Below are 12,954 nucleotides of genomic sequence, written 5' to 3' on the forward strand. Positions count from 1 at the left end.
ACCGTCAAGCAACCAACATTGAGTGCACACTAACTCTATGTGACTTAAATTGTGGTTTTCTGTTACGTACAGTGACGTGTATTATGCAAATCAAGCTTTCAGCCTAGATCATATATGTACCAGATAACTCCTCGCTACGTTAAAATCGGCAGCACTTTGAAGAGAACAACCACCAGGATCGCCACCCATCTGCCGTAAACGAACACGAGATTGCAGCACAGTCGCTAATGCAATTCAAATGGGTATTATGACGTGATTCCTTATGTAACAACTAGATGGCAGCGTAGTAAACCTGACAAAAGTTGTTAACCTCAATTTTTTTTTTATTTTAGTAGGTTATTTTACGACGCTTTATCAACATCTTAGGTTATTTAGCGTCTGAATGATATGAAGGTGATAATGCCGGTGAAATGAGTCCGTGGTCCAGCACCGAAAGTTACCCAGCATTTGCTCATATTGGGTTGAGGGAAAACCCCGGAAAAAAACCTCAACCAGATAACTTGCCCCTACCGGGAATCGAACCCGGGCCACCTGGTTTCGCGGCCAGACGCGCTGACCGTTACTCCACAGGTGTGGACTGTTAACCTCAAAGCCTATAACCCCGACATATCTGTTACATATATGATCTAGGCTTTCAGGAATAACTCCCTGTAAAGTTAATTTGAATAATTTCGAGGGGAAAATTGTTCCGGAGCCGGGTATCGAACCCGGGACCTTTGGTTAAACGTACCAACGCTCTCCCAACTGAGCTACCCGGGAACTCTACCCGACACCGATCCAATTTTTCCCTCTATATCAACAGACCTCAAAGTGGGCTGACAACCGTCAAGCAACCAACATTGAGTGCACACTAACTCTGTGTGACTTAAATTTTTCCCTCGAAATTATTCAAATTAACTTTACAGGGAGTTATTCCTGAAAGCTTGATTTGCATAATACACATCACTGTACATAACAGAAAACCACAATTTAAGTCACACAGAGTTAGTGTGCACTCAATGTTGGTTGCTTGACGATTGTCAGCCCACTTTGAGGTCTGTGGATATAGAGGGAAAAATTGGATCGGTATCGGGTAGAGTTCCCGGGTAGCTCAGTTGGGAGAGCGTTGGTACGTTCAAACAAAGGTCCCGGGTTCGATACCCGGCCCCGGAACAATTTTTCCCTCGAAATTATTCGATCTTCATTTGTCTCTATATTGGTTACTAAAAACCAGTGTTGCTAATTCAGCGGTTTTTCCCCTAGATCTAACATTTTTCGGCGCTAGTTTAGCAGGTAAATTTTATGAAATTTGTATTGCTGATATATGGATATAGCGGGTATTTTTAGCGCTCACAGCAGCAAAATAATATAATTTTACGTTGACAATATACCAATTTAGCGGTTTCTGCACGACTTCACAGCGGATTTTTAAGAATCGTGTTGGCCACACTGCTAGAAACTTCAGAAACTTAATACGAATGTTTATCATGGATAAAATTTACAGATCTGATTCTCTGTTGTGTAAAACTGAAGAAGGTTTGTTGACATTATTTTCATTAAAAATGAAATATTACAGGTAATTGTGTATATTTGTCACTAATGATACACATTGATTATTGATGATATGAAAATGAAACCTTTTGAGGTTATGTAAATAAACTATGTACTCGATACATAGATCGTTGTTATGTTTACACAGTGGCTCCCTTCTGAAAAGAATTTTAATAGTTTGTTACTAGATGTGATTCTAGTCAGTTTGTAATATATTTTTGGTCCAGGGAAAATATACATCTTTTATGATTATACAACAATCGCTGACTTCACAGCTTATGTGACGAGTACCGGGTGCTAGGAAACTTCCAAAGTAGAGAATAACTTACATTAAATCTCCATTTCTTTAATTTTCCGAGTAACGGCTATGCAACTAAAATCTACAAATCTTACGATTGTTATTAAAAATTAAATACTTTTATAGTTATAAATCAAGTGATACTAGTCTTTTTCAGATATTAATGGCGGTGCGATGTAGATATTTATGTGTGATTCGCTAATTATCCTAGGTAGAGGCATTATTAATTAACTGAGTCATGCTTCCGATTCTGCGTCTTTAAGCTATATGAAATTTATATTCCTTTGGTTTAATCGATCAGATTCGTGAACGCTACCAAGTATATCATTTTACTGTACGAAAATAGGAGGCAATTTCATTTCTTTCTGACATGAGTTATTTTATTTCCCACAACAGGCAACGAATAAAACGCTGAAACAATGATTTTCGTTGAATAATTTTATTTAGGTCTACAATTTACAGATTATACGATTCTACAACTCCGCTACAGCATTCGCCTCATTTCCAGCATCTCAACAATGGATTCCTCACAACAGCCTCTACTGTTGAAAATACGTGAGAAAATATTACTCTACCAAAGCGAGTGGAGACGCGGGCATAATGTGAACCGTTGCTTACGGGATTACACAAGCTGGCGCATAGCCCGATCGAAAGTAGGTCTCTGTGAGTCATGACAATTTCTGCCGCTAGGTTCGCCTCTCTGCCCTATGAAATGATGAATATTACCATTACAAAGCATTGTGCATCGTGAAAATAGTTCGATTAATTGTGCATTACTGATTGAGTACGAATATTATAAATATGCCAAGCATATTACAGTGTTATTTGAAGTTTGTTCAGCTAAGTTATATTCGAAAATTGTGTTTTGCTATGTGAAGAACTCTGTACCAACAGGTCGTATCTTTATAGGTTAAGGTAAATGTCAAAGTTCTCTCATATAACAAGCAATGCTATGTTAAAAGTGGCGAATTGCATTTTCCGACTCTCGAATGATGTGACCCGAAATGTAAAATAATTTCATGCATTGTTTCACTTACCAGGCATTACTGATATAGGCCTAATGAAAATGTGAATGACGTGATGTAAACATTGAAGATAATGTTGTTACTGTTTTCCCTTTCTCTTTTAGAAAATACCGACAAAAGTAATGAATTATCTTCATGCTCTACTTATTAGGTAATTAATGTGTATTTGTCTGTATTTTAGACCTGTGTATTGTTACGTAATTATCAGTGAATTAGGTTAGAGAACTTAACAAGGTTAGTATGAGATTAGGTAATGCACCTCAAACTGTAACTAATAATGGCTGCTGCCGAAATAGGCTGAGGTGGTTATCATGTGAAACAAATTATATCTGGAATATCTAGTTTTATTATATACGGATACGTAAAGTTTTTGTTTTTTTTTTTTTTGTTTTAGCATGTGTTTGTAATTTTGTGAGGTTATGTCTAGCCTAATTTCTTTTTATTCTTGTATCATTACCAATACATTAATTTATTTTATATTCATTTCAAGTGTTACATCTATGGTGGCAACTCTACTTATGTTAGGATATGAAGTAACAGTATATATTCAACTTCATCATTTGCTAAAAATTAAAGAAAACTGTATGTGTTCGACTCATTCCATCGTCATTTCTTCTTATGTATGTGAACCACGTTCGTTCTAAAAGTGCTACAATAAATGAACACTATAGACAACGTGATGGAACAATTTACAAGTTACTGCTCAATATTTTCAAGTGGTGCTATACCCATTGTTTCAAAATGTACATACATATTTTTACATTTCTATAAGAGGTGTCATAAATTATTTCAGCATATTTGTAATTCTTCAAAATTAATCCTTCTAATTAATACCATAAAGTAATGAAATAATATAGCCTAGGCCTATATGTGATTTTATACTACCGGTATTGATGTTGATCTTGGTAAATTAATCCAATTTCACAGTGTTGTCTTTTGTATTGTGGTTCATAACAATTATCACAGTATGTACGTGGAAATGTTTTTAAAATAATAAATTCTAGCTCATGATTTTAAGTGGTCGTTTCAATGGGAGGTTATATTGGAAAGATGATCACAAATGGATAATTTACTGCAAGATACAAGAACTGAATATAAGTGAGTGTTTCGTTGAAAGTGAAAGTGAAAATTTCGTTTTACAAGAGCTAAGTAGGCGTACACGCACTAAAATACTACAGCGTTTACTATTACTATGCTCAATAGATTAATCAGTAGGCCTATAGAAATGTTTTCACCACTGCAAGAAAAAATCGCGCAATAATTATACTTCTCAGTTATTGTGACGTCCGTATTTTTTTTAAAAAGAGAGGGAAAAGTTAGGCCTTCTTGCAAATGCGTAATTATGAATTCAAGGAAATTAAAGATAATGCAGTACCTTAATTAGTTGCAATATCTTATTTAATAACAATATTAATAATATTAGGTGAAAAGGGTAGGCTATAGTGCGTATATGTAAGATGTCAAGTTAATTTATTTCCGGAAATGTTTGGTGTATGAACTGAAGTACAGAGCAGACAGTCCCTCAGTTTATATGTAATATGTTTTAATATCAAGAATGACAGCCTTTTATTGTAATATAATTGAGGAGTAGAAGTTTGCAAATTACGTCTATTGTCCATAAAATATTGTACGAAGCATTTAATAAGCAATGATGAGTCCTTTAAATGTCCCAAATGTCAATGTCTTTTAAGTGTTCTGCTATGAATATATAGGGCAGAACAGCGCTCCGAGCGGCGGAATTGGCATTACGAGGGAACCACTTCAGACTCGTTTTTCAAGCTCTATGCACCAGCTTGTATAATCTCGTAAGCAACGATGTGAACTATCGTGATGATGCTATACGAACGCAGAAGTACAAGTGATGTTCTGGGCTGCAGGACTCCACTGGCCTTGGTCGAATAATACATACATGTAAGTATTCATTACGAGCTTATGGCCAATAAATACGTCATTCATTGAATATTATTATGCTAGCGTTTTAACATGGCCAAAATGATGTCCTGCATTTACTGGTATCTAATACACTTCAAAATGTCATATTGTTGTCAACAGGTTTATAAAAATATCCCATAAACTAATCGAACTCCACCGGAACTATGCAAATATTCACAATGAAAACAGCAGCTCCTATGCAATACCTGAACTCAGCTGCTGAAGAAGCAGGTAGTTGCCAATGTCTCCTGGTCACAGAGTGGAACAGTCGTGCATACTTGCCCCAGGATTATGCACACACATTTTATTCCTGCCTATCGCCTTGCACATATCTGCCTAACAGGCAACTCTTGTTTCCCTCTCATTCTTCCTGCACAGTTGCAAAAGTCTAAACGACATTCTAACTGGCAACTGTTGTTTGCCTCTCATCATTCCTGCACAGTTGCAAAAGTGGAAACAAGCTTAAGAGCTTTCTTGTGTAATTAAAACATTTCATCACAGTATGAACTATTGTCGCATAATGGGATACATAACAAATTAAACTCTGTAACTGTGCATAGTGTACCCGAAGTAAACATTTCATTAAGAAATTAATTTAAATCAACATTTTCTTTCCTTTATATTACCTATCAACTTTCTTTGCCAATACAAAAAAATATTATACAGAGACATTATAACATGAACCAAGAAAATGGCGGGTTACTGACAGTCCGCAATGCACAGGCTGTTAGAGGTGCGGGTAGATCCTCAGTCACCATATGGCATTTACTGTAGTCACAAGTCGAGTTACAAAAGTCTTCATCCCTAAAGTGTAGTGATTATTATGTATTTTAATGCCCACCAAGAAAACTAGACGTAAACTCTGTACAAAGTTTCCAAACACACCTGTTCCTTCTGTCCAAATAATTTCAAAACTCACTGAAAGAAACAGCCTCAGTGAACAATCCAAAATCAAACAGAAAACGTAGTATTTTTAAACTATAAAAATTAGATGAGACTTGTGAAAGATTAGAACTTCAGAGTGTTGTTGATCAGAAGATGTCAGGTGTGTGTGTGTGTGCGTGCGTGCGTGCTTGCGCCCCACAATGACTGAGCATGAGAAGTCTAAATCATTGAACACATATTGTTAGTACTGTTACGTATTATACACAGTTTATTATATACAGTTGCGAAGCTTGGGATGATTTTTTGCATTTCTCGCGATAGTTGCTAGCTGCTTGGAGCGCTGTGAGTACTAGGAACAATACACTGTGTCATTGCCATCGTGATTTAATATAGGCAGACCATGTGACTCACGTAACCTGATCACGGAGGGTGGCGTTTCAACCATATAAATTAGTGCAATGCATAAAGAGTAACATATATTTCTATAAAATGTAGTGTAATTGCATTAATAAATTTAAAACAATGATTATGAGACACTTCAGATATAATTTACTTGCAAGTTAAGGTGTAATATTATTTTTGGTGTGAAAATTATGTTGTTTGTATGTGTAATACCTGACTTTATTTGGATTAAATATTGCGAAATTCTTGTGCATTCATTTATGCACGATTCAATGATTTTCAGTTGCACCGCACGGATATTTAGATATGTTGAAATTATAGGTTATGTTTACTGTACCAATACTTCAATATTCGCATTTATACATTATAATTAAGCATAAAGTGATAACTTGTAAATGCAATTTGTCTCTATTAAAAAGGTAAAAGGTAAAGGTATCCCCGTAACATGCCATGAAGGCACTTGGGGGGCATGGAGGTAGAGCCCCATGCTTTCCATGACCTCGGCACTAGAATGAGGTGGTGTGGTCGGCACCACGCTCTGACCGCCTTTTACCCCCGGGAAAGACCCGGTACTCAATTTTATAGGAGGCTGAGTGAACCTCGGGGCCGTTCTGAAAGTTTGGCAACGAGAAAAAATCCTGTCACCACCTGGGATCGAACCCCGGACCTTTCAGTCCGTAGTCAGCTGCTCTACCAACTGAGCTACCCGGCAGTTGTATTTATTCGTTTCTTACGGTACTCCAATCTGAAGTCTGATTAATGTACTGTGTTAGTAGGCTAAACTAAACTAGCGCAGAGGTAGTTCCTTTGTACTCAGATTCCTTGCATATATGGATCTGTGACAGGTTAGGTTTGGTTAGTTTTGGCTTTTATTATGTCTTGCTTATACGATTACCTGCACCTCCACAAAAAATCTCTTATAAATTCAACGATTTTCACTTCAGAAATTGCAAGAACTACCTCAGCGCTAGTTCCACCGCTTTATGAGTGCTGCCTTATTGGCCTTCGGACACTTGACTATATTGAAATACGGTAACCTCACAGTGCTGTTACTAGAGCAACTAGATTTACAAAGTCTCCAATGCTCTGCCATTACATATGTAGGCCTATGTTATGTCATATGGAAATTATAGGTTATTATTTATATTCCTATATTCGCAATTATACATTATAATTAAGCATAATGTCATATATGATACGACGCACATTCAGTTTGTCTGTATTTTAATACTACAGCCGAGTACGTACTGAATTATTGTATTAATCTATTTCCTAAGAGACGAAGTAACAATCGTACGTACACTAATTTCATAGGAGTGGTATGGTAAATTTTCTATCTACAATTAAGGAAGGTAGATGTGCTAAATTAAAATCACAATATAAATTCTTTTTTATTAAACCTCAAAATAGCTTCCATTTTAAACTTAAAATGTTGATGCGAATAGATTATGTTAACATGTAAAATCCTCTTCACATTAAAATAACACAGTTTTGTAATTATTTCTGCGACAGATTATGCAATAAGATGTAAACAGAACTTATGGACACATTGCACTAAATAAAACTTAGCAATGGTACGCAATAAAGTTATAATATTTCACTGAGCTCCATACACTGAAATAGAAAACCCGAACATACATTATCATCTGCGCAGGAAAGGGTCTGTGCTGAGGCGATAGTAGCGATCCTGGTGGTCAGCAACCATCTATGTATGCATATTTATTAAGTATTGAGCTTCGCAACTAACTGTGGTATTATAGAAGTACCGCTGAAATGGTTAGGCAGACTGGAATGAGTTACCCATTATTTTCTCGCATCACATCATAATATCGCTGTAGAATGCATATATTGCATTTTGATTACTTTTAGTTCATTGCAATATTGTTGCTAGTCTTGCACATAAATGTCCGTGCAATGTAACGAGCACCATATGCCTGTGTTTTGTTTTCTCTCATAATACTCACTTCAACTCCATGGTCTTGAAAAAGCAGACATACTCACAGTGCTACAAACAGCTTTTATAGCACTATAGCCGAACATGTTTCAATTTGTAAACACGAGTCCGGTCCTAAAATTACACCTTATTCTAATTCCATGTCATTTACACAACAGGGAACTCTTCATACCACTCAACAAATTTCCTCCACTATGGCTGCTGACACTTTGTAACAAAGAAAATAAATCAACTATGTTTTCCAAAAAAAGTATCTACAATTTAAAATGTGTCCCAAAACTGACTGTCGTGTGTTCCATCACTCGTCACTTGTAAACGTAAATCCTAATCCTGATGTTGTCTGGTAATGATTTTCTTCCCAAATAAATATATCCTTCGGAATATACGAGGGGCATCCAGGAAATAACGACCGTTTTGTTGTAATAATTAAAAAAAATATATTTATTTGAAAAAACAAAGTCTGTTACATAACTGAAGTTTCCTTTACTTCTCTACATAATCACCACCTACATTTAAACATTTGTCGTATCTGTTCACTAGCTTTAGAATTCCCGTGTTATACTCCTCTGCCGCCAGTTCATTAAGCCAGGTGTTCACTGTCTTCTTCAACTCTTCATCACTTCCAAAACGCGTACCACCCAGAAAGTCTTTCAGCTTAGTGAAAAGGTAAAAATCGCTAGGAGCAAGGTCTGGACTATAGGGCGGATGATCAAAGATTTCCCAACCGAATTGATCCAGCAATTCTCGAGTTGAAGCAGCAGTGCGCGGGCGGGCATTGTCGTGAAGAAGCACAACTCCACAGATTTTATGGTAGCCAAGATGCTGCGACACATTTTCACCAAGCAAAGAATATGCAATTCGTCGAGTGATGTGTGCCTGTCTTGCAAGATTCTGTCATTCACTTCAGGCTTCAGGTCTTCTGTGATGAGTGATGGGCGTCTGGGTCGAGTTTCATCGTGGACATTTGTTCGCCCATTGTTGAACATTTCGCACCATTTTCTCACATTTCTTTCATTCATTACAGTATCACCATACACTTCTTTCAATTGCCGGTAAATTTCTGCAGGTTTCAAATGTCGGGCATTCAAAAATCGAATCACACTCCTCACCTCACAGTCGGCGGGATTATCAATCACGTCGTTCATTTTGAAGTAACACAAAATGTACAATGGCAACTTGTTGGAACCAGTACTCACAACATTATGAGAACACATATTAAGGAAGCCAGTTGACCTTCAAACATGGAAGGGGAGTCAGCTGCGCGGCGGGTATGCGCAAACGGTCGTTATTTCCTGGATCCCCCTCGTATATATGATAAGACTTTCTTGTGTTAAATTGTAACGTACCTTGTTTACATGTTTCGACCTATTTATGGGTCATCCTCAGAACTGGTCGTTGTTGGTCTTGGCGCTTCTTGTTTTCTTTCCTGTGAGGATTACAGCCACACAAACATATACAAACTCAAATGTAACACCTGCAACAACTTCTACATAGGACAGACAGGCAGACCTTTTCAAACACGTTACAAAGAACACATCACAGCCATAACAAAATTACAAAACACCTCCACATGTGCAGAACACATCACAAATGCTAACCACGCCCACAGAGACATCAACACAGAAATGGAAATACTACACATCCAACCAAAAAGCCAGAAACTAAACACACTAGAACAATATGAAATATACAGACACACGGAAACACATCCCAACGAAATTCTCAACACACAACTCAATTTCAGAACACACACACTCTTTGACTCTGCATTATACCACATGAACACATCCTCACAGGAAACAAAACAAGAGGCGCCAAGACCAGTTCTGAGGATGACCCATAAATAGGTCGAAACATGTAAACAAGGTAGGTTAGAATTTAACACAAGAAAGTCTTATCATACATATTCCGAAGTGATACAGTATTAAAAGTTGTGTAATCAAGATGTAAAATATATCCTGTTCCTACATTCCTTAATAAACTTATAACACCACTCATGTAATGTTATAGTCACTATACTGAAAGTTATTCATTACACATTGCATCTCCATCAACTATTCCTGCAACACCTTCTCCTTACAAAATACTGGGCCTAATGACGTCAAACATTTAATACTATGAGCCTGCTATTAACACTTGTAACATATTGGATACCGTACTGAAAATCACTGACAATGAAATTAGCTTTTATACAGTTTACAGTATGTCTCTTATTGTTAAGAATTATTTCTCCTCTATTCCTTTAGACACACACACACACACACACACACACACACACACACACACACACACACACACACACTGCCTTCTGATTGAGCTGTGTGCCTCTGACAAAATGGAACTGTGAAGGAAAATATTAGTCTCTAAGAATGACTGAATGGATAGCAAACTCAAGACAAGTGTTGTAAATAGAAATGAGACCTATGTCAATAAATATTGCCATCCAGGAGTATACATTTGAAGGTGTATCCCAATTCAGATACCTTGGAGTTATTATTAATAATAACTGTGATGTGAGTGGTTGTGTCAACGACAGAATACAGGCTGGAAATCGGGCTTATTACGCTAATCTTCCACTGTTTAAAAATCAGTTGTTATCGAGGATGACAAAGATTAAAGTTTATAAAACATTAGTTCGTCCTGTAGTTACCTTTGGTTCAGAGACATGGACATTTACAAAGAAAGAAGAGAACTCCTTAAGAAGTTTTGAACGGAAGATTCTGCGTAGAATCTTTGGCCCAGTCAATGATCATCAAGGATGGAGGATACGCTCCAACAATGAACTTCTTAACCTGATAGGAGGTCAAGATGTTGTAAAATTTATGAGATGGCTGGGACATGTAAACAGTATGCCTGAAACATGCACTCCTATTAAAATGTTAAAGGGTAGACTATATAACAGGAGGAGAAAGGGTAGACCAAAGTTAAGGTGGATGGATGGGGTATCCAAAGATCTTAAAATTATGGGAGTGAGAGGATGGACTAACATGGTAAAGGACAGAGTAAGATGGAAGGCTGTTGTTAAGGAGGCCAAAACCCACCCCGGGTTGTAGCGCTAACTGATGATGATGACCTATGTAAATAATAGATTCTAGGAAGAAGGACATTGCTATTAAATTCATAAAATAAGAATTTATAATAGAAATAGGACGAAGTATAGTAAATAATGGATCAAGGGAAAGTTAATCATAAGTAGGTAATAGCAAAACAACAAAGGTATCAGCAATAGGAATGTAGTGCTTCAATAGAATTTAGAAATGAGTGCATCATTAGTATGAAGTAATAAAGCTAATCTGTATTAATAATGGAACTATAGTGCTAGATATAAGAAACTTGGTAAAATTACAACGGAGATATAGTACAACATTGCACAGAGTACATATTAGAACGAAGGAACAGAACACGACAAAGCACATTAAATCTAAAGCCTGTTGACCATAAGTAAGACAATTCTCTATAAATCGAAAGATAATACGTAAATTAAGAGACAAATTCTAAGTATAATAAGAATATAATGCATGTAATATTACTTTGTAATGGGGCATGCTGTATAAGAAATTAAAAAAAAAACACACACACGTAGGCTATTTACAATGCAATTATAAAGTTTAATACATTTCATGCAATAAACTTGTATTTAAATAATTGATTAAATGGCGATCTTACTTGTGTTAATTATGTAAGCATGTGTGGCTTACAGCTGTTTCGGTGCTACTTGACACCATCCTCAGAGCCTACTGGATCTTGGCGCTATCTCAACTTCGCTGCCTGTTGTGTGGGTGCGTTCGTGTGATGATATTCAAATAGTGTGTGTGTTCTGAAATTGATCTGTGTGTTGAGAATTTGATTAGGGTGTGTTTTAGTGTGTTTGTATATTTCATATTGTTCTAGTGTGTTGAGTTTTTGGTTTTTGGGTTGTATGTGTAGGATTTCCATGTCTGTATTTATGTTATTGTATGTGTGGTCAGCATTAGTTATATGTTCGGCATATGTAAATGTATTGTGTCCTCTGGTTATTGCTTTAATGTGTTCTTTGTATCGAGTTTGGAATGATCTGCCTGTCTGTCCAATGTAGTAACTGTCGTAACTATTGCATGTGAGTTTGTATACACCTGTGTGGTTGTATTTATTTGTTTGTGTTTGTGTGTTGAGATGTCTTTGTAGTGTGTTTTCTGTTCTGTATGCTATGTTGTATTTCTGTTTTCTGAATGAGGATGCGATCTTGTTTGTGTTTTTGTTTTCATATGTTAGTGTGATATCTTTCTTGTGTTCTTATGTTTGTGTTGTGTTTTGTGTGTTTTTGTGTTTGTTGAGTTTTTGTTTTGTCGTCCTTATGATGTTGTCTATTATGTTTGGGTTGTAACCATTTTCTTGTGCTATGTATTTGATTGTGTTCACTTCTTCATTGTAGTGTTGTTGGCTCATGGGTATGTTGAATAATCTGTGTACCATTGTCCTGAATGCAGCATGTTTGTGTTTTGTGGGATGATTAGATGTATTGTGTATGTGTGTGGTGGTGGTTGGTTTTCTGTATATTTTGAAGGTGTGTTTGTTGTCAACTTTTGTTATTTGAGATAGCGCCGAAATCCAGTAGGCTCTGAGGATGGTGTCAAGTAGCACCGAAACAGCTGTAAGCCACACATGCTTACATAATTAGCACGAGTAAGATCGCCATTTAATCAATTATTTATATTCAAGTGTTAAAAGTTGTGTACGAAAGATTCAACATGGATTATCAAAACTTGTATTATTTAACTAAACCACTCACCCTTTCAACCTTGTCTTCTTCTCACATTGCAACTCTTTACGTGTCTAGCTGTATCATGTAACCAGGACACTGCTGCAAATATGATCACACCAATCTGCGACATGAAGGAAACATCACTGCCAGGCAATCAAGCAACATAATACCATCTACCCAAGGAATC

General features: G+C 36.6%; 1 protein-coding gene across 13 annotated transcripts in view; it reads left to right on the forward strand.

The window, feature by feature from the left end:
* The first annotated feature begins 1,219 nt into the window (after nt 1–1,219).
* LOC138715318 (serine protease gd-like) overlaps nt 1,220–12,954 on the forward strand; it is a 371,579-nt gene continuing 359,844 nt past the window's right edge. The window contains exons 1-2 of one of the 13 annotated variants that reach the window (XM_069848101.1): nt 1,329–1,515; nt 4,566–4,764. The gene's annotated coding sequence lies outside the window, so the exon portion shown is untranslated. Of the gene's footprint in view, nt 1,516–4,565; nt 4,765–12,954 lie in introns of all 13 variants that reach the window. The other 12 variants (XM_069848102.1, XM_069848098.1, XM_069848099.1 and 9 more) reach the window with 12 other exon arrangements.

The sequence above is a fragment of the Periplaneta americana genome, chromosome 15, assembly GCF_040183065.1.
Source record: "Periplaneta americana isolate PAMFEO1 chromosome 15, P.americana_PAMFEO1_priV1, whole genome shotgun sequence".
Lineage (NCBI taxonomy): Eukaryota > Metazoa > Arthropoda > Insecta > Blattodea > Blattidae > Periplaneta > Periplaneta americana.